Raw genomic sequence first — 26,371 nt, forward strand, 5'->3', positions numbered from 1 at the left:
CACGGAATGCCAGCAAATCTTCAATTTGTAAAAACCTGAATGTCTGCAAGGTGCAATAAAGCAAAACACAATAAAATGAGGTATGCCTGTATTACTGCTATGTTGGGTTTTAAGGCTCAACATTGGAGTCAAGTGAAAAAGAACAAAGAGGAGCTTGTCTAGAATTTGCTTAGAGAGAGAATCTTCACCACAGACAAAACTCAGGAGCAGGTAATGTCACCTCACGAACTGTTTTAAAGAGCTGTATTTCTATCCAGGTGAGCTTTAGAATACATTTATAAATAGTCTATAAATCAATTATTATCTCATTTGAAACTGCACTGATTTAGCAGTAATCAAATCAGGAAGGTCAAAGAAACACCTGAACAACCATGAAATTTTCAGTAGATGTACCCCATTACAATCTGTATGAGGAAGGAAGGAAACCACGTATCTGATTCAGATTGAGCAAAATCCAGACAAGACTTCTAAAAGCAAAGGTGGTCAGAACAAAGATAGACTTCAGGAAAAAATGAGAGTGCCCATGAACTGGAGAACAGCAACATACTGCTGGTAAGAAGAGAAGCATTTCTACAGGAGAAACAGCTCCCAGACTCGGATAACCTCATTAGATTTTGAATTTCATAAATCCTAAAGTTGCTCCCAAATCAGTTAAATTTATGCATTAAAAAATGGAAAACTATCAGAAAATGTTGAACCTTCATACATAGGATAACCAATAACTTTCAGATTTGTAGGGAATGTTTTCAGCCTCAAGCAAACAATAGTTATTTTTAATTATTTAGGAAATATAATAATGTCAAGTAGCACAGTGCTGAGACTGTAAAACACATGGGAATATTTGCAAGGGAGTAGAGATTGGCTTCACCACATGTCTGGCACCACACAGTGGAAAGGAGAGGGTTTGTAAGGCAGAGCTTCTTCCTTGGGGGCAATTCTGCCTCCCGACAACCAGCTGGCAATGTCTGGAGACCTTGGGTGGGGGGGTCACAACTATGAGAAAGTTGCTAATACATGTGATGGTTGTGGTCCTACATTGTAGCCCTCACAATAAAGAAGTACTTGGTCCCCAATATCAACAGTGCTAAAGCTGAGCTATCCTGCTACAATGCAACTCTGGAGGGAAAGCAATCCAGAGCCCATAGCTTCCTAATCCCTAGTAATGATAACAAGTGATGATGTACTCTAATCAAAGCCAGCATCTGAGAGATAAAAGTTAGACATCTTCAAATATATTATGATTACAAAAGAAGGAAATAAGTGGATGACAAAAATATTTTCCATTTCTATGTTTGCACTGGTTGGCATTAAGTTTTTACTGTAAAGCATTCACCTTTATGTTTTCTGTTGTTTTTCCCACTTCCTTCGCTCAAGTCCTCCCCTCCTTTCCCACCACAAACTTGCAAGACCACATAAAATCTGGTCTATAAAATCTATATGAGGGCCTCCCCTGGTGGTGCAGCAGTTGAGCGCTGGGCTGCGAAGCTGACCACAGCCTCTGCAGCACCAGGACAATCCCCAGCCACCAGCGAGGGTCCCACATGACATGCAGACCTCTCCTGCCACACCCGCTGCTCCCCTCAGCAGTACTTCGTCAGTCTGCCTGTTCTGCTCCCCGCTCTGGCTCTGGTGAATTCTCTCACCCTCCCATGCTTCTGACTGTACCCAGTGCTTATATAAATAAATAAATAAATCTTAAAAAAAAATCTACCTGAAATACTATTTGTGTGGAAACCTCAATGAATGAATGTCAGGGATATTCTGAGGTAGTTATGACATAGACATAGAAGATATTCTAGACATACATAGAAGAGTGTCTGATGTGAGAGTTACTGATCAAGTTTTAAGAAGTTAAAATTACATCAAATATCATGAGATATTTAAGAACCTAAAATGATGGCAGTGTTGTAAGATTTGTCTTTAAATTTACATTTTCCTTTCATTTGTCCTTTAATTTTTATTTTTCTCTTGCAATCATAAAAAGTATCTTGCCTATAAATCAGGTATACATGATGTGTTTTCTGATCACATAATTCAGCAGATTAAGCCAAAGTAAATAATAAATAAGGTCATGACAAGTACAAACATGGTTCTACATTGTGACTGTGAATGTCAACACCTCTCAAGGTCTCTCCACTGGATTGCTGGGCATCTCCCAGGGAATCCCACATGTGCTCACAAGCAAATGTCCTGTTGATGCAGCTCCCTGTGACAAACTTGCCTCACTCTAGCAAGCCACTTCTGCCCCAGCTGCCCTAGTGAGATGGAGTCCTGGCCTACATGTGGCAATGCGGAGAGGGGACTACTGTTAGAAGGAATTTCCCCACCTCTGTGCTATTTTTCACATTATATCAGTTTTTCTCAACAGACTATGTTCATTGATTATCCACGTTGCATTCCATACTTACTAAATCTCTCAGGACATGGTTAAAACTTCATTTTCCCATGTTTCCGAGGTGATACTTATCTGCATAAAGATTTGTGAAAACCTGCTACCAACACCTCACAGAATTTTTAATTAAGCTGTTTTGCTGTCTTTACCTATAGAACTCTCTCTTTCAGACTCAGATATGATGATGAGGAGGAGGAGGATGATGACAAAGACAACTACAGTAACATAACACTAAGGCCTGGAGACTGGAAATGTTGCCTGAAGTTACATAGCTAATAACTGGCAATGCTAGGATAAGAACCACTTTTGGGTTAATGCCCTGTACAGAAGTGTTCACCTGAGTAAAATGATACTAAATTTTACTCACAACTCCTCCTTTTTAAAGACAATGTATTATTGCCTTGTAACTGAACCAGATTCTTGTGTCTCTATTAACTTATCTGGTACAGGCATCTTCACTCCTGACTTCCATAGGCAGTGTGTATTGGGTTGTGAGAAAAGTCATGACATTTTTTCAAGCAAAAAAGCAACATGATTTTTCCAACAACCCAATACATGTCTCATCTTTTGTGTATTCTAGAGGTGCTCATAGTTTGAGCTCAGAGTGAGATGTTCCAATCTTGTTCCACTATCAGCCTGCACACCAGCTCACATCCATTCCCACCACCCAATACCCTCAGCATTCACATATACAAATATGGAATAGACTAGTTTATCTCCATTCATTCAATCAGCAATGCAAAATATACTTCTTTTGGGGAAAGTTTTGCCTCTGACGTTGCATCCAAGTGTTTTATTACATAAACAAGTGGTTACAATGAAGTAATTAAGGAGATGGTCCCTGATGTCAGATTGTCTGAATCTGATCCCATTTCTAGTCTGAACCCATTTATCTCGCTATGGGACCTTGGGACGTAAACCTTTCTTTCTCAGTCTCCTCAGCTTTAAAATGGAATTATGGGGTCTCCCTGCTGGCGCAGCGGATTAAGCACAGCACTGTGAAGCTGTCCACAGGCTCTGCAGCACGGGTTCGATTCCCGGCCAGCCAGGGAGAGTCCCACATGGCACGGCAGACCTCTCTTGTCTCACCCACTGCTCTCCTCAGCAGTGCTTTCAGTCCATCTGCCTGTTCTGCTCCCCGCTCTGTCTCTGGTGAATCCTCTCACCCTCCTGCTCCTCTGGCCTGTACCCAAGCCCTTGTATAAATAAAATAAATCTTTTAAAAAATGGAATTATGCCTGTCTCACTGAAATGACAACACAAGTACAGGTTATTATAATTAATTTTTAGACTATAAATTTCACCAGAAAAATAAAATAGCTGTTATATCTTTTCCTGTAACTCTCAGAAATATAGTATACAAATATATATGCATACTCATATAACTGAAATGAGACATTTGCAAAGTAATAATTACCATTTTTACATGTAATGTTCTCTTCATGTTCTTATCTTATTTCAGCTTTTAAAAAAGTAAAAACTGATCAATTAATTTCAAAGTTCTTTATTAGAGTCCAATACACAGTTTTAAAAACACTATTCAAGAAGGGAGTTACTACATCTGTTTTGTTCAACATTTTATTCCTAACACTTTGGAAGAGAACAAGGCATAAAATAGGTGCACATGTATATGTCTTGTATAATGAGCCCTCTTTTTGCTAGCATTTGTCGTAAAAGTAAAAAGGATCTATTCGTCCTTCTCTAGTGTTGATGTATGAAACTGTAAAAGACAGAATTCTTTCTATTCATTGTTTGATGAGATTCTTAAGAAAAGTTCTATAAAATCATTAAAACATAAAGCTTTTGTAGAGGTTTATCTCAATAGAATTGGGTCTTATTGTTAACATGGAAGCCAAAAATCTGGTCTGGATCATTGATTAGTGATTTTCTGAGAGAGATGAGAAATTCTTGTCATGATTTTTGTTGTTATACTTAATTTGACCTTTTCTTTCTATATAAATCATCACATTTAGTATTGTAGACATTCCTTGTTATCTATAATTGGAAAATTCCCTTAAAATGACTAGGATGATGAGAATTACCATTCATATAGAATTTTGACTTATTTTAAAATTTACCAATCAGTTCAATATAGTTCAATTCAATCTTTCAGTTTCATTGGGAATTATATTTATTAAGTTAAATTGGAGAGATACAGCTAATGAAAGAAATGTAATTTTTACTCTGCTGAGTTCTCACTCACCTCCCTCTTGCTCCTACCCTCACTTTCGACACTGGGAGAAATAAAAGAGATAGTAGGAAAGTGCTTCAGAGAGTTTATAAACATTATGATGCCACATTAACTGAACTGGATCTATTTCATGCTCAGTAGTAATATCTATGTTTAAAAGTAATGACACCAGACTAATCTTTGACAAAGGAGCAAAGAATATGCATTGGAGCAAAGAAAGTTTGTTCAATAAATGGTGCTGGGAAAACTGGGTCGCTACATACAAAAGAATGAAGATTGACTACTACCTCACACCATGCACAAAAACCAACTCAAAATGGATTAAAGAACTAGATATAAGACCTGAAACCATAAAATACATAGAAGGAAATACAGGCGAAACACTACATGATACGCACATCAAAGACATCTTTACAGACACATCACCCAAAGCAGTGATAGTGAAGGCAAAGATAACCAGCTGGGACTACAACAAATTAAAGAGCTTCTGCACAGCAAAAGAGACAATAACAAAAACAAAGAGAAACCCCACCAAGTGGGAGAACATTTTTGCACACAACACTAACGATAAAGGACTGATCACAAAAATCTACAAAGGGCTGATGAGACTCAACAAAAACAAAGAAAATAATCCAGTCAAAAAATGGGCAGAAGAGCTAAAAAGAAACTTCTCTGAAGAGGAAATGCAAATGGCCAACAGGCATATGAAAAACATTCAACATCACTTGTAATCAGGGAAATGCAAACCAAAACCACAATGAGGTACCATCTCACACCAGTGAGAATGGCACATATTAAAAAAACTAGCAACAACAAATGTTGTGTGGAGAAAAAGGAACTCTCCTGCACTATTGGTGGGAGTGCAAACTAGTCCAACCACTATGGAGAGCTGTGTGGAGATTTCTGGACCTACTAAACATAGTGCTTCCATATGATCCAGCAATTCCACTCCTAGGTATTTACCCAAAGGACACAGAAACATCAATTCCAAAGAGCACCTGCACCCCTATGTTTATAGCAGCACTGTTTACAAGAGCTAAACTTTGGAAACAACCCAAATGCCCAAAAATAGATGACTGGGTCAAGAAGATGTGGTACATATACACCATGGACTATTTACTCAGCATTCAAAAAAGATAAACACATGCAATTTGCAGCAACATGGATGGAGCTGGGAGGGATCATGCTCAGCGAAATAAGCCAGAAAGAAAAAAAAATACTGAATGGTCTCACTCATAGCAGGAATCTAGAAAACTTAAATAAGGGACCAGGAAAAAGAATAATGATGAGAAAGAAAAAATCAAAATCAACAAACAACTATGAACCAGAGACACTCTATGGGGGGTGGGGGGCAGGGAAAGGAGGGATTGGGGTAAAAATAAGGGGGTTGTAATTGTATGGGGAATATAAAAATAAAATTTAAATTAAAAAAAATAAAAAAATGTAATGACACCAGTGAGGTGATATTGTATAATAAAAAAACAAAGCAAAAATAAATATCCAAAACTAAACCACAGGTATTGAAATGAAATGGGGCAGGTCAAAGTTCAAATCCTTTTCCCTACTTTTTAGTTAAATTTCTTGTCTATAGTTTTTTCATCTCCAAGATATAGCTGATAGTGTGTAACATTACAGAACAGTTGTGAGGACACAGTGAGTTAATACATGTAAAGGAAATATTTTAGGGCCTGGAAAAACAGCAATTACTCATTTTAAAATTTAGGTTTTTCTCTCCTGTCCAGGTAGGGATAACTGATCTATGGTTTTATGATAGAGCCTGGAGAACAGCTCATTCCCAAGTAACTACTTGATGAGGTGAAGCTCACTTCTAGAAACAATGATGCAGCTTTTGACATTCAATTCAATAAACATGTATTAAACACCCACTGTATAAAAGGCTCTATGGCTAACTGCTATAGAAAACAGAAGATATAAATAAAATGAATGAAAATTGCTTCCTGCCCTAAAGACGTTTCAAATTTACTGGGGGGAAAAAAATAGATGTAATTAATTAGCTAACACAATAAATACAAGTAGTATTTAAATTAAGCAATTAAATCTAATTGGGGATGGCGTAAAGGCAATCCACAAAAACTAGTGAGGAGATGGTATTTGGACTAAGGTTTAAGAATAAAAATGTTTTTTTTAGCATGATATATTTATAAGAGATTTCCAGTCTAACCCAATAGCATGAGCAAACGCTGATAAGCTAATTAAGTGGTGACAATTCAAGCAAGAAAGGATGACAGTCTGTACAAGGACAATGGTAATAGAAAAAGGGAATGGGAGAGGGGTGAGAGTATAGTTTCAGAGTTTAAACAAATAACTGCAAAATAGGACATGCTGCAAAAAAACAACATCCTTCCCAGTGATGTCTGTGAGAGCCTCAGGTTTTTACATAAACCTGTCTGTTTATTAAAGCCTTTTCTTCCCAAATAACTTCTTTCATTTTCTAACTAGATGGCTTGATTGTGCAAACATGTTTCATAAACTAGCTGCCCTCTAATTTTAAGATTAGAGTTGATTACTGCTTCCATTTCATTTTCTTCTTTGCTTTAAAAAAAAAATTCTTCATGCAATTCAAATCATTCTGACGTTTTTTATCCCGATATTACATTATAAATTATTTTTATTTAGCTACCCACTTGTTCTATATCTTCTAATATTACCACTTAGCAGATTTCTCTGGAGGACTATGAATCTGATTCAATTTCTTCCCAGATGTACTAGTTTACATTCTCCCAGTTTAATCTCATTTTGATTTGAGTCCATATTTGTAACCTTTTCAAGTTCCAGATAAGTAGTTTCTAAGTCATTATCCATGTTTACAACATTGCTTAATATAGCATCATTTTGAGATCTATTAATGTGCTGCTAACTCCTGCAAATATTAGTGAAGAGTTGAAAATAAGAAGTGGAAGCAGTACCTTGTCCCATGTTATCCATGATGTACTCCATCTCTGTGGCCATTTAACAATTTTATGGTCTACTTCTTTGTAGATAACTTTTATTATTTATGACTTCTTGCTGGCCAATCAAATATCAACTACTTTTTGAGAAAAATGAAGTAAATGTGGCTTATATCCACTTAAAAAATCAGGTGTCTTAATTTTTTTTCTTCCTTTCCATTATTTGAAAATTCCACTGGAAAAGCAGTCCCCTAAAATTGTGTTCAGTCTTGCTGTTCCATGTTAATGTTTCAGACAGACATACAGAGAGTCTCCAGAAGACCAGCTTGCTAACCAAGGGACTCACAGAACTGCTTGAATTTGATGACTATGGCCTGGTCCTGTGTCCATGCTTTTTACTGTATTTGCTGTATATTCCCATGTCCCTTGTATTTACTATGTTTTCCATGTGTCCACCCGTAATTTTGTTGCCCTTTGGAGATCTGCATACTTTTTTTCCTGATTTCAAATCACTATAGTTAAAAGTTTATTTTATGGATAGAGACTTGAATAAACAGCTGGTTGGCAAACAAAGGAAAAGAATTCAACAGTTTTGAAAACATGACATGTTTTTCCGCTAATAAAGGCATATTTTTCAGTCACAAGATTTTATTACTGAGAAGAATCTATAGACACTGGCAGACGCATACATTGGTTTTGACAACAAAAATTAGAACAACTGCCTTATAAACAATTTGTCCTCCTGCATCAAAACCTATGAACAATTATCATCCTTTTGTCAGTAATCTTACTTCTGAGACTCTAAACTAAGAATATAACATTTGAAAATATGCAAAGACCATAGTAATTATGCCTTTATCTTAGTGAAAATACCAAAGTTACCTGAATACCCAATAAAAAAGGAATGATTATTTAAATAATAAAAAGTTACTATTAAAAAAAGTAAAAGTAATAAGTTACCAAAATGATGTCAATGATGACTACAAACATGGAAAATGTTAATTCACAATCTATTTAAGGATACAAAATGGCAGATTTAGTACTACCACAAAAATATGAATAGTCTTTATATAATGAAATTTTGAAGCAAATAAAGAAAAATGTCAAATTAATATTACAAATTTAAGAGTGATTTTTTATCTTCCATTTTCTATTTTCTTTAATCCTATATTGTGGTGATTATAAATTGGTGAATTTTAAAATGCAATTCAAATTTTAATTGATTTTAAATTGGTGAATGTTGTTGAGCACTTACACAGGTAGAAAAGACAGCTCTGGCCCCTGCCCTCACAGAGAACAGCATCTTCACGCTTTGACACTGACAGTCATTCTTGACTCATCTTTTTTATCACATGTGAAAGATAATCCATTTAAAAATACTGTTAAACTTTCATTTCAGAGTAACATCTAAAATTTCAGCCCCCACCCCCACTATAAAAACCTACTCTGAATCACTACCACCTTCCACCTCAGTTACTACAATAACCTTGTAAATGAACAAAATAATGCCCCTCTCTTCCCACAAAGATGCCAATGTCCTAATCCTCTGAACCTGTTATGTGACAAAAGGGACTTTGTAGATTTGATCAAGTTAAGGATCCTCAGATGAGATTATCCTGAATTGCCCAGGTGGACTCAATGTGACAACAGGGGACTTAAAAGAGGGAGACAGGAGGGCCAAAGTCAGAGAAGGGGCAAAAATGACAAAGCAGAGTAATATAATTTCTAGGAGGCCACAAGACAAGGTATATGAACAGCTTTTAGAAACTAAAACACAAGGGAATGGATTCTCCCTTAGAGCCAGGAGAAGATAGGTTCAAATGACTCCTTGATTTCAGCCCAGGGAGATCCATTTTAGATTTCTGACTTCCTTGGCCAATGATTACGACTCCTTCCCAGGAGAAGAAGATAAAAGGAAGCAAGGATGATGATGACCTAATGAAGCTGTTCTCCAAACTCCACTCCACAATGTTGACATTTGGAATGCAAATTATGTTTTGTTTTTGCACTTATATATGACTTGGCTCAATAGCATCACAGGATTCATTCCCTAAAGCCACCCCACTTGAGTCACAGTAGTAGGTCAAATTAGTTTTACCCTGTGGTCAATGTGGGTTAACCTTTGCTTGATATTTGAGAGCTGATAGTATAGAATAGGATTATATGACTTGGAAACACAAAACATTTTCTTTATTATAAGGATTTATAAAAGAGCAGGAAATAGTTTGCTACTTTGGGGACTACTACTTTTGGAATAAAAATTAAAAGTGTAACATTCCAAGCACCCAACAAGGGACACAAAAGTACAGATAGTGGTTCCTACTATGCTTTTGTCAATAAAAGTGTTATTAAATAGCTTTTAAAAACTGAGAACCTTGGAGTACTTCTGATGGTAGCCTAAGGCAAGAGAGGACTCAATCCTGGCCTCCCAAGCAGACCCACTATAGGCAAGGTGTGTAAACAAGTGAAGTGTACAGATTTATGAATGAAAAAATATATAGATGAGATAAACAGGGCAATAAGTATATTGAGATTAGCCACTAGAACAAAATCTTTCAGCTAGAAGGGCATTCTGGGATAAACTAATCTAACCGTCTTATTTTACAAAAAAAGAGAAAGGTAAACTGCTCAGCAGCAAGTAACTAGTTATTCACAGAGAAAATGTTAGAGTCAAAAGGGGCCAATCCCACCTCACTGTACAGTCTTATACCAGATTCAATGGTCAATAAAGAATTTGGATGGGTGAAATGCTAGGCAAAAATAAAGCAATAATAAAAAGATAAATAACAGGAAACTGCTCCCATTTTTCATTAGAATATAGTTTAGCTATATAAAAAAAACCCACATTAAAAATTGTCTGATAATAAATGTAGTAGGACATAAAATTTAAGGTTGATTAAAATGCTTTGTTAGGCTGAACTCATTTTTAAATCTGTCTTCAAGAAGAAACCTAAAGCCTATAAATCTAAACATTGAGAAATAATAAAACAACTATTGACCTAAAGAATGCAAAAGAGTACAGGGAAATCTGAACATGTGCCACATCAAGTCAAAACATTATTTATCTTCAACTACTGTAATTAGCAATATGTATTAGCAAAACAGCTATTTTTGAAGAATGATTGAATAAACTGAATAAATATCTCAAGATTGGAAAAGGACAATATTAAATTCTACTTGGACATAAAAATCTCTAGATTGAACATTATACACCAGCATATATATCAGTAAACTACATCTATGCACACACACACACACACACACACATCAGTAAATGAATAGATCAGTAAATGACACAGATCAAATCACTGTTTACAATGCAATGTGTGTGGAGGGGGTATAAGGAAGAGTGTGGAGGGAAGTGCATAACAAATAAACAGCAAACAAAATAAATAAGTAAATTATATAGTATATCAGATGGTGATGAAGTTGTAAAAAAAACAGAGCAAGATTAGAGTTCTGGAATAGGTGTTCAGATTGTATAATTAAATAAGGGATGGAGGTAGTTTTATTAATGGATGAAATCTGAACAAATGCCTTAGGAAATAAGATTATCTGGAGAAAAGTTTCCAGGTAGATGAAGCTACTTGTGTAAGTGCTCTATCACTTACGCAAGTATTCCTGGTGATCTAGAGGAATCCCAAGGACAGCAGTATGACTAGAACAAAATCAGGGAAGGGAACATTTTATTTATTTTTTTTTATATGTCAAATCTTTATTTATTTATTTTTTTAAATAATAAATTTTATTTTTATATTCCCCATACAATTGCAACCCCCCATTTTGACCCCAATCCCTCCCCTCCTGCCCCCCATCCCCCAAAAAGTGTCTCTGGTTCATAGTTTTTTGTTGATTTTGATTTTCACTTTCTTATAGTTATTCATTTTCCTGGTCCCTTATTTAAGTTTTCTAGATTCCTGCTATGAGTGAGACCATCCGGTATTTTTCTTTTTCTTTCCGGCTTATTTCGCTGAGCATGATCCCTCCAGCACCATCCATGTTGCTACAAATTGCATGTGTTTATCTTTTTTGAATGCTGAGTAATATTCCATGGTGTATATGTACCACTTCTTGCTCCAGTCATCTATTTTTGGGCATTTGGGCTGTTTCCAAAGCTTAGCTATTGTAAACAGTGCTGCTATAAACACAGGGATGCAGGTGTTCTTTGGAATTGATGTTTCTGTGTCCTTTGGGTAAATACCTAGGAGTAGAATTGCTGGATCATATGGAAGCTCTATGTTTAGTAGGTCCAGATATCTCCACACAGCTCTCCATAGTGGTTGGACCAGTTTGCACTCCCACCAGCAGTGCAGGAGAGTTCCTTTTTCTCCACACCCTCACCAACATTTGTTGTTGCTAGTTTTTTTTTAATATGTGCCATTCTCACTGGTGTAAGATGGTATCTCATGGTAGTTTTGATTTGCATTTCCCTGATTACAAGTGATGTTGAATGTTTTTCATATGCCTGTTGGCCATTTGCATTTCCTCTTCAGAGAAGTTTCTTTTTAGCTCTTCTGCCCATTTTTTGACTGGATTATTTTCTTTGTTGTTGTTGAGTCTCATCAGCTCTTTGTAGATTTTTGTGATCAGTCCTTTATCATTAGTGTTGTGTGCAAAAATGTTCTCCCACTTGGTGGGGTTTCTCTTTGTTTTTGTTATTGTCTCTTTTGCTGTGCAGAAGCTCTTTAATTTGATGTAGTCCCAGCTGTTTATCTTTGAGGGAAGGGAACATTTTAATAGATGAAGTCAAAGATGAAAAGAGACCAAGATCATTGTAGGGACTTTTTTTTTCTCTTGAGTGAAATGGAGTCAGTGGAATGACAAAATTCAGGTTTCAGGAAGGTCATTCTGTTAGATTTAAAACAGAAGCATGGATGAGAGCAGCAGAATTCATTAGGAGGCTAGTTTTAGTTTCCTGCTGCTGCTATAACAAATTAACACAAGCATGGTGACTTAAAACAACACAAATTTATTCTCTTACAGTTCTGGAAGTCAGAAATCTAAAATGGATCTCCTTGACCTGAAATCAGGGAGTCATCAGGAATGTCTATCCTCTTTGACAGCTCTAAAGGAGAACCCACCCCTCATGTTTCAGTTTCTAAAAGCTGTTCACACCCCTTGCCTTGTGGCCTCCTTCTGTTTCCAAAGGGGCCCAATCAATCATCTTCAGCTCTGATCAATTTATTTGTATGCCTTGGGGAAATTAGGAAAAAAGGAAAAGGTTGGCCATGCACAGGTCTTATTTGTGAAACATATAAATCTTCTCTAGAAACAGGGTACCTTCAAGGAAGTCTATTCATTCCCTCAAATTAGATTTTCTAGACACTTTGAGCCAAAGATGAGAAATTGGAGAATCAGATAAGGTAAAGTCACACACGGAACTCCACCCATCTGCCTCAGCCATGTCAACAAAACTCAGTTTAGTGTCAATACTTCAGCAAGATTGAAGAGTATCTAGCAGCACATCTGCCATGCTCCCCTGAGAGGGAGAGCAAAAATACTGCAACAATATTGGGCATCGAGCCATCCAGGTAATTTATGTGAATTTTCCCCAAAGAGAAGAGTAGGATTCAATACCTGTTGAGTCCAAAATAGTTTTCTTCTTACTTTGAATTCTTCTCATTTGAATTTTGAAAGAACAGATTTGTTTTCAGGCAAAAAGCTGTGGATTTTTCTCATCACATCTTCATCCTGCCACGAATTTCTAGCTTCTTTATCTGAATCCCCTAAGCTGTTAGCTTAAAAGTGGCCACTTTACCTCTAAAAAGTTTACCAAGATTGATCCTCTAAGATAATCTACTAATCATTAAGAATGACCTGTGGGTGTATATCAGTTAATGAGGAGAGAGGTAAACAAACCAAAACCTAAGTAATCACAATAATTACATTTCATGATAAATGAGTAACATGCTCCATGCTTGCAAAAGACTTACACATAGAAGAGCTACACTTTAATGAGCTTCTACTCTGTATCAATCTCTTTAAATAAGTATAAAGCTTAAATCCCCCCAAGCCCTGCAACATGGATAATATTATTCTTCATATTTTTAATTAGGAAAGGATTTGGCAAATATCATTCAACTAATAAATGGCATAAATAGGATTTAAATACAAACCTGATTCTAAATCTTTTTACTTTCTGTGATTTTCAGTCAGATGTGGTCATTAAAATTAATTGGAAAGCTTTTAAAAGTTACAAATGCCACCCTACACAAAAATTTTGAGGGCCTCCCCAAAGCGGGTTGAGCACGTGTTGTGAAGCTGTCTGCAGTGCTGGTTCGATTCCCGGCTGGCCAGGGAGAGTCCCACATAATGAGGCAGACTTCTCCTGTCTCACCCACTGCTTCCCTCAGCAGGGTACTTTGGTCCTTCTGCCTGTCTTGCTCCCTGCTCTGTCTCTGGTGAATTCTCTCACCCTCCCACGCCTCTGGCCTGTACCCTAGTGCTTGTATAAATAAATAAATCTTAAAAAAAAATTTTGAGATAGGTCAGAGAACTGAATGTAAAAGTTAACCATAAGCAAGAGTCTAGAAGAAAACACAAAGGACTATAATTATGACCATAGGGTAGGAGAATCTCATAAGCAAGATTCAAAATATACTGACCGACAAAGAATAACAAATTGGATTTTAATAAAATTAAGATTTTTTTGTTCCTCAAAAGGCACCATAAAGAGATAATAATAAAGGGTAAGCTATAAACTAGAAAAAGGTATTTCTGATACATATATCAAATGAAAAGGTTGGATATACAGAATATAGGCACTTGAAAAGTTTTCATTTTTAATGATCACGGAAAAGCAAAATGAAGGCACTATACACCTATAGGAATGACTAAAATTGAAAAATCTGACAAATAACAAGGGTTGATGATACTATAGAACAACAAGAACGCTCTTACATTACTGATATGAGGGCCAAATGCTAAAATCACTTTGAAAAATTATTTTTCGGTATATTTGAAAATTAAACATACATATACCCTAATGAGGCAACAGTTCCACTTGTGGCTAATACTCAACAAAGAAGTATTCTGTCCATCAGAATGCTCATAGCAGTTTTATTAATAAAACTAAAGAATGTGATGAGCTCCCGTGTTCACTAACAGTAAGTTGAATAAAGAAATTATGATACATTCATACAATGACTACATGTTAATTCAAAATAACAAACTACTGATATTCAAAACACCATAGATGATGCTCACAGATACCTTGAGTAAAGAAGTTAGACACCAAAGAGTTCTCATTATATGAGTTCATTTACATGAAGTTCAGGATATGCAAATTATCAATGGTGGAAGAATTAAGTTGTCTTTGAAAGAGGGAGTAGTTATTGTCAGAAGGATTACAAATGAGTTTTCAGAAATTTGGAACTCTTAACATTATCTTGATTTTAGCAGCGGATATATAGGTGTATGTATGTATGTATGTACATATTTGTATATACCTATACATGTGTATAAGAATTATGACCTTTATACTTAAGACTTACATAATGTACTGAAAATTATATTGCAATCTTTAAAAAAAGTATAGCTGCTAGATATCTTCTGTAGGGCTCCGGAAGCAGGACTGCAGGAGAGGGAGTGCACAAGTATATATATATTTTTTTTTTCCAAAATGTTTCCCCAGTTATTCATGTGATTACTATACATATCCTTGTTTTCAAATCACTTTATCCCTAGACTCAGTGACTCAAGCATGTGCCAAGAGTCAGCCCTTATGGGTACAAATTCTTACTCTGTAAATAGCAAGTTACATAACCTTGAATAATGCAGTCAAGAAGGGTATAGATGAGATGATCTCTCAATTTTATTCCCACTCTAATGTAAATTCTGACATAAATCCGTACAACTGGCCAACACACAACTATAAACCTACTATTAAAACCTAAGAGAAGCAGGTGGTTGAATAACATTATATAACTTTAATTATCACTGCCCCAAAGTTCTTTTACTCTAAATGCATGCATATACTATCTTAAGTAATTCAGTCTCCCATATTTGCTCAGGTATCAGTTGATTGGAAATTTTTTAAAAGATGGCAACACACTGAGCTATTATCAGTCATGAACACTTCATTATGGATGTGATAATAGATCATTTTCAATTTGATAGTTGCTGATGAACAGGATATAGGATTAAAGAGAGTTTGCTATATAATGGAAAGAACATAGAACTGAGAAACAGGATTGGATTTCTACTCACAGTATGCCACTAATTAACTGTGCACCTTTGCAAATTGGTCCTTTTCCACCTTTCGATCTCAAACTATACATCAGTAAAATGTAAGGACTGGAATAGATAATCTCTAAGTATTTTAAGACTATATACTCCAGTTGTGATAGGAGGAAAGTGGAGGGTAATCTTGAATTTTGAATGAGGGCACGGTTTCCCATCATTTTGCAGGAGAGAGCCACAAAAGTAGTGGCAGGTGGCTGACAAGAAAACTTGCCCTTTTTTTATAGGTCAGTTTGAATACTTAGATAAAGGATAAGGACATTAAATTTATGTCATGCTGCCTACAGTGTTTGTCACTTACAGAATACTGGCTGTTTGAGGGACAAAGAGGTGGTTTTCATCCCATTCAACTCTGAAGCCCATGAACCTGGATGGATAGATCTCATTGGATTAACAATCATTCCAGTTTTCTTGAAAAGATTTGAGTGGACCATGTTGATCATAAGGGGGCTGACTCAAATTTAAGAGTGTTTGAACTTTGGGGCCTCCCTGGTGGCATAGGCGGGTGAGCGCAGCGCTGTGAAGCTGTCCGCAGCCTCTGCGGTGCCGGTTTGATCCCAAATCAGAGCAACCCACATGGAGAACAGACCTCTCATGTCTCACCTGCTGCTCCCCTCAGCAAAGTATTTCAGTCCTTCTGCCTGTTCTGTTCCCTGCTCTGTCTCTGGTGAATCCTCTCACCCTCCCGTGCATCTGGCCTGCACCCCGGTTCTTGTATAAATAAAATAAATCTTAAAAAAAAAAAGAGTGTTTGAACTTTAACTTCCTTACACAAAATTAACAAATCTCCAGATAATGGTTGGGATGTCAGGTTTCAGTAACTGGGAGAATTACAGAAAACAGTCTTTTACACTGTACCTTTCAATCTCAGGGATTCAGCCAAATTTTCATTTTTCATGGCCTCTTCCTGGAGTAAATACTGCTAACCCAGAAGTCACTGGGCCAGGAGATACAACTGTGTGGACCTACGTTTTATAGGAACTAAATGAAAACCTACAATTTCAAGTAGTCTACAAATAGCTATGCAGCTGATAATGGTAACAGGCTGCTATTGATCTCTACTGAACAGGAGTTTTCCCTAAAACTGTAAAGGTGAGGGAGGGGAGGAAAATTCCCTTTTAAGAAAACTGTCTCATTCTCACTTCATGAATTTAGGTACCTCCTCTCCTCTCCTTCCTCCCTTTCTCTTCCTCAGCCCTCCTTTTCTTTTTAAGCTCTAGATCTCTTCCCACCCCACCCTTAAAAAATATTTAGCTTATACTTGTAATGAGCCTTGGGGAGCTCACTGGGGCCCTGCCTGAACACTGACTGTAATTTAAGGTGAGTTATGTTTCAATTACCTCTATGTTATAGCATACTGGTAAGGGCAGGCATTATGTCATGTCAGGGATAGAGGCAAGAGAAAATACAGACGCCCCCATTACAGGCGGTGATGGAGCAGTTTTAATAATATTGGGGGGGAAATGGAACATAAATGCCTTTCCAGATGTACCATTACTGCATATTAGCAATAGCACGTGAGCAAGGGGGAGGAGGGCAGAGGGAGCAAGGGGATACAGGTGAGGTGGTGACTGGAGTTTGCTCTCTGCATTTCGAAAAAGGCAAAAGTCCTGTAAAAACCTTGGAAATATTTGTTGTTTTTTCCTATGAATAATCACCTTATCAAAGTGATAAAACATGAAATTTATAATTAAAAAAAAGTCTAAATTCCAGTGAGTTTTCCCATTTCATGTGAGAAGGATGACTCTTCCATATGCTCTCCCTTCCCTTCATTCCCTCTCCCTCATTTTCTCAGCCGCTTTATTTTCTTGACACAAATAGCAGCCATTGCTCAGAGAATGTGCTGGATTAGGTTGCATTGTAATTCAAACCTTTTATTCAGGTTACCCTTATGTACTAAAGAGGAAAACAAGTATTGGCTAAATGGCCTCATTATGGATGTTTCCTATGGAGAAAGGAAGGATGGCTCCCCCACTACACAAACCTTTCCAAACCGAGACTCTATTTATCACCTACAATGGAATTTGGCTAATGCTAATTTCCACCTTTCACTTTTTTTCATCTAGTGGGGAAAAGCATAAGTAGATGTTTTTCTTGGCATGATTGGGTTCTATAAAAAGAGGAAGTGGCAAAAATGAGTAGCCACATTCAGATGATGACATGTGCTTTGATGGCTGGTGGTTTGCAGATGTTGAGCTGTATGAAATACAGAAAGATGAGGATGTAGTCTGCACTGGTGGGCTGGTATTTCCAACAGCTGTTGTCATATCACTACTAAATTTAAAAACTAAGCCCCCACTCCTTGCCCAGCAAGCAAGTTTGGGAGGCAAATAGATAAAGGGAGTGGATGAGGCCTTAAGCTGCTGATCCAGATCATTATTCAGGCCACACCCACAACTGGTCACCTTAACTGATCTGTGATGGCTGGAGTATAAATAGAGCCTTAGGCCCCTCACTCTGCACTGACTTCTTTTAGCAGTATATTTAAATAAATTCACCTTATTTTGTTCTCCACTCTGTCTCTGGTGAATTCTTTATCCCTGTGCCTCTGGCCTCACCTCCGTATTTCTCCCCACAACAACAGTGTTTCACATTGTTCAGTTAAAACAAAAACAGACATAAGTGCCTTTTATTTAACCAAGGAGGATGAGTTTTAATAACTTAAAAAATAAAGCCGAAATGGTTGGTCTAACTTTCTGCTAATCGAAATGCTGTGTAAGCTAAAATAAAAATGACAACATGAAGCATAGCAACATGCACAGAAAACACTCTAGAAAACAGAATTCTAAACCAGCAGAGGTTGAAGAGATGATACATGCTAAAGAAAGATAATTGCTTGGGTGTGTTTAATGATCTTTTTTTTTTTTTTCCATATAGATGTAATTTGAATTTGCTTTAGAAAATTTGGAAACTTCAGTCTAAATAAAAGCACCTAAGTATTGTTTCAATCTTTTTAAAATGATTCCACCTACTGCTTTTGTAAGAGGGTGATCCCCAAGAAAAGGAGAGGTTCCAGGTTCTCTGACCCACCCAAGGCAGAGTGGAGCTGAGCAGGGAGGAGAAGAAGCCGGAGAGGAGACTTAAAGGAAGGAAGCAGGATGGAGAGCCAGAAGGAGACCTGGAGGAGGCACATGGAGCACAGAGACACATGAAGAAACTGTGCTTGCTTCTTGGTCCTGAGCTGGTTGAAACAGATGCGGGTAAGAGACCCGTGGGGAGGATAACAATGGCAGCTTTTATCTTGATTTTGATTTTGCTCTTTTCCTCCCAAACTTGTGTGACTTTTTCTGATATGTTTCTACAGGTTCCCAGTGGAAAGTACTTTAGACTTGCAGCAGGCTTTTGGGCCTTGCTTTGGGCCAATCCTGTTTGGGTGACTTTTACCCATGAGGAGATGGGTAAGTCATTCATTCATTAAACAATTACTCATTGAGTATCAACTATCCAGTTAACACAATTCACTCAGTATGAAACAAAGACGGGCTCCCTAGTGGTGCAAGGGGTTAAATACAGCACTGTGAAGCTATCCACAGCCTCTGCAGCATGAGTTCAATCCCCGGCCAGCCAGGGAGCTACCCACATGGCACAGGAGACCTCTCCTGTCTCATCTGCTGTGCCCCTCAGTAGTGTATTTCAGTCATTCTGCCTGTTCTGTTCCCCACTTTGTATCTCTGGTGAATCCTCTCACCCCTCGCACCTCTGGCCTGTACCCAAGTTCTTGTATGCATAAATAAATAAATCTTTAAAAAATATGCAACAAAGATATCCAGCGAACAAAATCGGCAGGGTGAATGCCCACCTGAAGCTTATGTCCTGTGGTAGTGCTAGAAACAAGACAACAGGCACCAAAAGAGTTGCTTATGCTAAACCCCACATCACCAATCTGAGAATTCATTATGGTTTTGGTTCTCCCAGAAATGGAGTTTTAAGCTAAATCAGGAATCACCTGATCAGCACCAGGTAGGTTATCTGCCTAATAGTCCCCATGAAGTTCCCTTAAGTGAAGTATCTGTAGTAACCAACCTTTTTTTCCTATAACTTCCTTGTCCCTGCTCCCCTCTGCCTAAAAAAGGCTTTGATTTTCTACAGCTCTTCGGAGCTCCCTTCTGTCTGTTGGATTGTATGCTGCCCCATTCAAATTGATTTTTGCTCAAATAAACTCTTAAAATTTTTAATATGCCTCAGTTTATCTTTTAACAATAGAAACAAACAATAAACAAATAGAATACTTGCAGTTTATGATGCGTTCAAGGAAGCAACAAGCGTGTCAGTACAAACAGTAGAGAAACAATTTTAGAAAGTCTTCAGAGAAATCAGAATTATACTGCATATGTGATTTTGCATTCTGCTTCTTCACGTAACAGAATAATATGAATGTCTTATTTCAATAAACACTCTTTGAAAACATTTTTAATGGCTGGATATCCTGTCTTTTAAACAAACCTTAATTGATTTATTTATGACTCCCATAATATATTTAACTGGTCTTTATTTGGGGGTGGTTGAAGTGTTTCTAATTGCTCACATTTATAAATAATACAAGGGATATCTTGTGTATGTCTTTGCTGGCATTTCTGATTAGTCCAAGAAAAGAGCTTCTTAGAAGTGGAATCACTGGGTTGAATCGTAAAAACATTTAAAGGGCTCTTAATACAAATTCACAAACTGCTTTTGAGAAAAACATACTAATATATGCTCCCACCAAAGTAAGAGAGTGCAGTCTTCCGGCAATAGCTACCATTCACTGGGACCCTATGCAATACATCCACAGGTCCTATTCTAAGTGTGTTATGTCTATTAATTCACTTCATTCTCCACTATATAGTATATATGTTTCTATTTCCATTTTTGATGAAGATTCTGAGGCCCAAAGGGAATAAGTATCTTGTCCAAGTTTACATAGTTAATAAGTAATAACGCCAGAATTTGAAGGTAGCTGGACTAGGCATTATTATAAGTCTTCTGGTATTCTTTTTTGTTTTTGTTTTTGTTTGTTTGTTTATATAAGCACTGGGTACAATCAGAAGCGCGGGAGGGTGAGAGAATTCACCAGAGCCAGAGCGGGGAGCAGAGCAGGCAGAAGGACCGAAGTACACTGCTGAGGGGAGCAGCGGGCGGCAGGAGAGGTCTGCGCGCCATGTGGGGCCCTCCGCCGGTGGCTGGGGACCAGCCGGGGATTGAACCGGTGCTGCAGAGGCTGCGGGCAGCTTCACAACCCAGTGCTCAACCGCTGCGCCCATGGGGAGGCCCCCTTCTGATATTCTTTCAGCATTCTGAATCATTCTTTTTATGCCTGCTATTTTATAGGTAAACAATATAATCTGTTTGTTCAAATCTGTACATGTACCTACGAGTACAACCAAATACTTCCCTATATTTTCCCTTTGTCACTTTTTCATCGTTAGTTTATCCAATCATTCCATGCCTCTTGATTTTCTTTCCTACTAGAATACTAATACCATTATTTATTTTTTTAAAAAGCTCTTTGCACATTAAGGACAACATTAACACTGTTGTTTTACTTGTAGATATTTTTCCCATCTTGATATTTGATTTTTAATTGTAGTTCTATCTTTTTGTATGAACAGAAGCAAGTTTTATTGATTTTTTAAGTGGTTTAGTAACATTTTTTTGTGCTTCTTGAAGGCGATTTTACTACTTAAAATGATCCCCAAATGTAGTGCCAAAGTGCTTTCTAGTCATCTTTAGTGAATTAAGGTCACAATGAACCTTAAGAGAAAATACATGTGTTAGATAAGCTTGGAACAAGTATGTATTATAGTGCTGTGTTCCATGAGATCACTATTAATTTTAACGATAGTGTAAAGAGAAACACACGGAGTTAATGTGACCTTAAACAGAAACACACATAACACAGATTTATATATTATTTGGCTGAGAAAACATCGCGACCGGGAACCTAACCCTGCATTTCTCTTGTAGCAATGGTTCAGTATTTGTTATTTTTTTCTTTTTTTAATTAATAAATTTTTTTACATCATTGTTCATTTTTAAACAATATTTGCTTCCCCCCACCCCCTCAGGTGTAGTCCCCATAGAATTTCCTTCACCAATGCAACTTTACAGAATATAAGTACCACAGATACTGTGGTTTAATAAATATTGCTTTAAATCAATGTATTAATTTGAGAAGTAGTCACTTCTTAAAAATAAATCCCTCTCAACTGAAAAATGTTTCCTCATTTCTTTCACAATGCCATACTCATTTTAGTGTACTTAATCCCAGGCATTGCAAGTTTTCAAAAATTTATTTTTTTATTACTTTGCAAAACTGTCACTACTTCTCATAGTTTTAAGTTGATCCTTTTTTTCTCTCATAATAAAATAAACTATTACACCAAAAATTCTAGTTGCAATTCCTGTCTCAAAGTTTTGCAGCTTGTTTCTGGGTTTTTGTTTTCTTTTATTTGAAAACACTTTAAGGAGACAAATTTCTCTTCTTTATTAAAGCGCAACCATTTCTACTGCTTTGCATTCAAGAATAAGACTGAATCATGTTTAATATGTTAAGAAATGTTTACTAAGAGCTGTGATGGAATGAGCACCCGATGTAATCAGAAGCCCAGTTAATATTCTTGAGATTATAAAATTCTCCCATGGTCTCTTGATCTGTTAATCAATATCTTAGTTATTAATTCATTAATTACATTCCAAACATAAATTTGGATTGTATTTATTGATTATATTTAAGATATATTTGGGTTCAATTTATTCATAGGCTATTTAGGCTTTGCCTCTATATATGAATGAGATCTTATTTGAAGACAAAAAAAAAGTAGTTTTGTGGTTCAGACTTTTTTCTGCTGTCATTATCACATGAATCTGATAATGCTATTACACAAGATCAGAAATTTCATATCCTTTCAATAAGTCCTATCCCCTAAATCTTTAAAAAAAAAACTGACACAAATATAAACAATAAAAGCTAGAATTTTCAAAATATATCTATGATAAATTTTGAATTCTCCTAATTTTAATGGGTCAAGGCTTTCTTCTAGGCAATTGTGATAAGCAACATTATTTTGAAAATTGTTTGTTGCATTATATTTTCAAATTTATTTTCATTGTGTTATGGTTTGAATGTGTACCCCCCCAAAATGTAGAAAACCTAGTGCCTAAGGTGAAAGCCTTGGGAGCCCATTAGGATTCTTATGGGATTAGTGTGCTTGTCAAAGAAACCTCAGAGAGATCCCTCAGCCTTCCTCTATGTGAGGACTTTATGAGAAGTTGGCAGCCCCAGTAATAGGCTCTCACCCAACCATACTGGCATCAAGATCTTGGATTTCCAGCCTCTAGAACTGTAAGGAATAAATTTTTGTCACTTATAACCCTCCTAATCTGTGCCATCTTATTGTAGTAACCTGAATGGCCTAAGATGCACTCTATTGGATGCAGCATTATTTACTAATTTTTTAAATTTTCTTCTCTTTTTAATCTTCTTTCTTTATATCTAAATTTTGCTTTATTTTACTTTTGTAATTATTATTAGTTTTGCCATAGCATATCTTTTTTTTTTCTTTGTTTTCAAACTAGGGAGAGGAGTTTTAAGGGTTCTTTTGAGGATGGCTAAGGAATTCTAAGGGAGTAGGAGGCATGGGAAAGAAGATGAAGAGTCCAAGATCTCACACAGCCCAATATGAAGGGAATGAAGACACACTGAGCAGAGGAAGCTGGCATACTTGCTTCTCAGGAGTAACGGTGGCAACAGATGAGTGTAGCATGCACAGGTATGAAATGCCATAAGGAGCAGCCATCTATAATGGTGATAAATGGTGTGCCACTTTAAAATCTTGAGCAAGAACTGGAAGGACTGATACTTTGCAGATTTTAAAATACCCCAGGTGCAATGCATGGAAAGCTTTAGGGATAAAGGAAGGCTTGCTGGTAGACTATTAAAGTTCTAGCCAAAGGAATGAATAAGAAGAAACATAAAAGATTCCATTGTTCTGGGGCCTCCCTGGTGGCTCAAGGGGTTAAACACAGCACTATGACGCTGTCCGCAGCCTCTGCAGCATCAGTTTGATCCCCACCCAGAGGAGGTGACCCACATGGCATAGCAGACCTCTCCTGTCTCACCAGCTCCTCCCCTCAGCAGTGTTATCTCAGTAGATCTACCTGTTCTGCTCCCCACTCTGTCTCTGGTGAATCCTCTCACTTCCGGCACCTCTGTCCTGCACCCCAGCTCTTGTATACATAAATAAATAAATCATTAAAAAAATTGCACTGTTCTGGTAAAAATACAGTGCTTGTCCAAAAAGGAGACATTCATTTGACAAGCAGGACAGTATTTTTAGGACCATGTGGACAGCATATAGAAGTGGATCTGTTCAACAAATCCAGTTTATTCATCTCTAGATTTCTGAAATATGAAAAGTTGGTATTAAACAACTTCTCACTCAGAATTTTGAAAACTTCTGACCATTACAACCAGTGATCAAAACATGTGTGACATGGAAAAGAATGAAATAGAACTGTAACTCAAGTTTTATATAACAATGAAGAACAAATTTGGGAAAGACTAAAAGAGTTATGGAGGATTTTTTTTTTTTTACTTATTAGGTTTTCAGAATCTGTATGCCATTCCCTATTGAACTGTCCTAAAGAGATTAAGAAGTATGCAAAGAGGTAGAGGGAGGTATGGAGTTAAGAACTAGAAAATAATAGTTAAAGTAATAATATTATAGCCATTATTATTCTGTACCTATCATTTTGGTGTGTATAACCGTTATGTTAAATATGAAGTGCCATTTTATATGCTTTATCTAGTGTCATCTAGTGATACGAGAAGGTAGATTTTTTTTTTTTATAAATTTTATTGTTATATTCCCCATACAATTGCAGCCCCCCCATTCTGACCCCAATCCCTCCCCTCCCGCCCCCGCCCCCCTAAAAGTGTCTCTGGTTCATAGTTTTTTGTTGATTTTGATTTTCACTTTCTTATAGTTATTCATTTTCCTGGTCCCTTATTTAAGTTTTCTAGATTCCTGCTATGAGTGAGACCATCCGGTATTTTTCTTTTTCTTTTTGGCTTATTTCGCTGAGCATGATCCCTTCCAGCGCCATCCATGTTGCAGCAAATTGCATGTGTTTATCTTTTTTGAATGCTGAGTAATAAGAGGAAAATATAAGGAGAAGGTAGATTTTACTACCCACACTATAAAAAGAAAAACTGAGGCACGATGCATTAAAATACAGTCAGGGGCCTCCCCGGTGGCGCAGAGGTTGAGCGCTGGGTTGTGAAGCTGCCCGCAGCCTCTGCAGTGCCGGTTCGATCCCCGGCTGCTCCCCGGCCACCGGAGGAGGATCCCGCATGGCGCGCAGACCTCTCCTGCCGCCCGCTGCTCCCCTCAGCAGTGTAATTCGGTCCTTCTGCCTGCTCCGCTCCCCGCTCTGGCTCTGGTGAATTCTCTCACCCTCCCGCGCTTCTGACTGTACCCAGTGCTTGTATGTATAAATAAATAAATAAAGATGGAATTTCAAAATACTTTAAAAAAAAAATAAATAAAATAAAATACAGTCAGTCCTCCACTAATACCATTCATAGATTCCTGAAAACTGAGACATTAATGGAAATCATGTTTAACAAAAACAATTTTACTATAGACTTTTTGATATAATAAAAAAAGAACTAAGTTCTTATAGCATATCTCATCACAAAACTTGGAAATAGGGCCTCCCTGGTGGCAAAAGGGGTTAAGTCACAGCACTATGAAGCTATCATCAGTCACTGCAGAACGAGTTTGATCCCTGGCCAGGGAGCTACCCACATGGCATAGCAGACCTCTCCTGTCTCATCTGCTGCTCCCCTCAGTAGTGTATTTCAGTACATCTACCTGTTCTGCTCCCCACTCTGTCTCTGATGAATCCTCTCACCCTCCCACACACCTCTAGCCTACACCCCAGCTCTTATATGCATAAATAAAATAAATGTTAAAAAAAAACCTTGGAAATAAAAACATTTTGAATACTAAACAATCATTTGTACTTATTCATATTTTCCAACCTGCTTATTACATTTCTGCTTAACAGGCAGCAGGAACCTGTCCTGGCAACACTGGGTACAAAGTGGGCTCCAACCGTGCACACAACACTCTACCACTACAGGGTACAACAAACACAACCACGCTTATTGGTATGATCTAGACATGTCAATGAACTTAATAGCACATCTTTGGGTTGTGGGAGGAAACCGGGGTACCTGGAGAAAATGCAGGCAGACATGGGACCATGGTAAGAAGGTGATGTTTTCTTCCTCATCAAGGTTATAAGGAAACAACACTTATTAAATGACAATTTTTTTAGCACCTGCTGTTACAGTTCTAGTCCACACAGGTAATGACTGGAAGAGGCAATATCCAAATCCAAGGCTTTTAGTTCCAGATCCTTAATTCTTAATTGCCAGGTTACATGTCATTCATATCCAGGAGTAATTTAAACCAAGAAAGATAAAACAGATAAAGTATTTTAGGAAGAAGAAATAAAAAAAACAGCAGGGTGGAGATCTCAAGCAACATTTATGAGCAAAAGAGAAAGAAGAACTGATAATCTCTATGTATCTACAAATGAATGAAACAGAGAAAGCTTGGAAATTTACCTCTTCAGCTTTATCATTACATG

This window comes from Talpa europaea (assembly GCF_964194135.1).
Source record: "Talpa europaea genome assembly, chromosome: 4".
Lineage (NCBI taxonomy): Eukaryota > Metazoa > Chordata > Mammalia > Eulipotyphla > Talpidae > Talpa > Talpa europaea.